This window comes from Cervus canadensis, chromosome 30, assembly GCF_019320065.1.
Source record: "Cervus canadensis isolate Bull #8, Minnesota chromosome 30, ASM1932006v1, whole genome shotgun sequence".
Lineage (NCBI taxonomy): Eukaryota > Metazoa > Chordata > Mammalia > Artiodactyla > Cervidae > Cervus > Cervus canadensis.
Genome location: NC_057415.1, coordinates 9963226 through 9965752, shown reverse-complemented (window position 1 = coordinate 9965752; position 2527 = coordinate 9963226). Strand labels below are relative to the sequence as shown.

Sequence of the window (2527 nt, the reverse complement as noted above, 5' to 3'; positions counted from 1 at the left end):
CCAATCACAAAGATATAAAGACAAATTACTCAATTAAAAATGGCCAAGGGACCTGGCTATGTAAATAGCCAATAAACACATGAAAAGATGCTCAATTAGCCATTGGGGTACTACAGATCAAAACCACAGTGAGATAACATTTCACACCCATTAGAATGGCTATCATAAAAATAAATAAATAAATAACAAGTGTTGACAAAGATGTGAGAAATTGAAACTCTTTTCACTGCTGGTTTCCCTGGTGGCTCAGATGGTAAAGAATCTGCCTGCAATGTGGGAGACCTGGGCTCAGTCCCTCAGTCAGGAAAATCCCCTGGAGAAGGGAATGGAAACCCACTCCAGTATTCCTGCCTGGAGAATCCCATGGACAGAGGAGGCTGGCAGGCTACATTCCATGGGGTTGCAAAGAATCAGACACGACTGAGCTACTAACACACTTCACTGCTGATGGCAATGTTGGTACAGACTCTTTGGAAAATACTTTGACAGTTCCTCAAAAGGTTAAAAATGGTATTAATCTTATGATTCAGTGAGCCCACTTCTACATATATATATTCAAGAGAACTGAAAACATACACCCACACAAAAACTCGTACATGAATGTTCGTAGCAGCATTATTCATAACAGCCAAAAGTAGAAACAACCCAAGTGCTCATCAACTGATGAGTGAGTAATAAAATGTAGTGTACCTATACCACTGAGTAAAATATTCAGTAATATAAAGGATTCCAATATAAAGTATTGATCCAACATGAATGAACCTTGCAAACATTATCCTCCATCGAAGAACCCCATCACAGAGAATTCCCTGGTGGTCCCAAGGTTAGGACTCTGCACTTTAACTGCCAAGGCTTGGGTTCAACCTCTGGTTAGGTAACTAAGATCCGGCAAGCCACAGTGCAGCCAAAAAATAAAAAACAAAAGAACCCTCTCACAAAAGACCATGCATTGTATGATCCCATTTGCATGACATTTCCAGAACAGTTAAATTTAAAGACAGAGTGCTCGCTTCGGCAGCACATATACTAAAATTGGAACGGTACAGAGAAGATTAGCATGGCCCCTGCGCAAGGATGACACGCAAATTCGTGAAGCGTTCCATATTTTTTTTTGAAAGAACAGCATGTATATTATCTATGGTGAAACAGATCAGCAGCCCAGGTGGGATGCATGAGACAAGTGCTCGGGCCTGGTGCACTGGGAAGACCCAGAGGAATCGGGTAGAGAGGAAGGTGGGAGGGGGGATCGGGATGGGGAATACGTGTAACTCTATGGCTGATTCATATCAATGTATGACAAAACCCACTGAAATGTTGTAAAGTAATTAGCCTCCAACTAATAAAAAATAAAAAAAGAAAAAAAAATTTAAAAATGTAAAAAAAAAAAAAAGAAAAAAAAATTTAAAGACAGAAAGTAGATTAGTGGCTGCTAGCTCTGAGGGAGATGTGAGAATGGGGAGTGACTGCTAAAGAATATTGGTTTTCTATTTGGGGATGTTAAGAGTATTCTAAAATTGGTTTTGGTGATGAGTGTGTACAACTCTACGAAGTTAATAACAACCTCTGAATTGTACATGTTACATGAGTGAGTTGTATGAGAATTATATCAATAGGGAAAAGAAATATAGGTGATGTACCCCCAACGCTTATAGAACACTTTTTTTACAAAATGTTGCTGTGTCTAGCATCTCATGATCTTTTATCGCCATCTTAGAAAGAGATTGGTTATTGCCAAACTAACCAAGTTGCAAAAAATAAGGCCTAAAGACTTTCAGTGATTTACCTAAGATATTGGCTGGTTTATGGGGAAGCCAGGAAACACCAGCCCTCACCCCTAAAGCCAAGTCCAGTGTTATTTCCACTGTGCTATTTTCTCCCCAAGGTTATCTGCTCACACATTTACTTTGCCTCAATTACCTTATTTCAGTTCAGTTCAGTCGTTCAGTCATGTCCAACTCTTTCCGACCCCATGAACCACAGCACGCCAGGCCTCCCTGTCCATCACCAACTCCCGGAGTTCACCCAAACCCATGTCCATTGAGTCAGTGATGCCATCCACCCATCTCATCCTCTGTTGTCCCCTTCTCCTCCTGCCCTCAATCTTTCCCAGAATCAGGGTCTTCTCAAATGAGTCAGCTCTTCACATCAGGTGGCCAAAGTATTGGAGTTTCAGCTTCAACATCAGTCCCACCAATGAACACCCAGGACTGATCTCCTTTGGGATGGACTGGTTGGATCTCCTTGCAGTCCAAGGGACTCTCAAGAGTCTTCTCCAACACCACAGATGAAAAGCATCAATTCTTCGGTGCTCAATTTTCTTTATGGTCCAACTCTCACATCCATACATGACTACTGGAAAAATCATAACCTTAACTAGACGGACCTTTGCTGATAAAGTAATGTCTCTGCTTTTCAATATGCTGTCTAGGTTGGTCATAACTTTCCTTCTAAGGAGTAAGCATCTTTTAATTTTATGGCTGCAATCACCATCTGCAGTGATTTTGGAGCCCAGAAAAATAAAATCAGC

The 2527-nt window shown here is 41.0% G+C and overlaps 1 non-coding gene across 1 annotated transcript; it reads left to right on the top strand.

Annotated features, from left to right (window-relative positions):
* Positions 1 to 1002: 1002 nt before the first annotated feature.
* LOC122432176 lies at positions 1003 to 1109 on the top strand. The gene has a single exon (XR_006266780.1). It is a non-coding gene; the product is annotated as a U6 spliceosomal RNA (small nuclear RNA).
* Positions 1110 to 2527: the final 1418 nt, after the last annotated feature.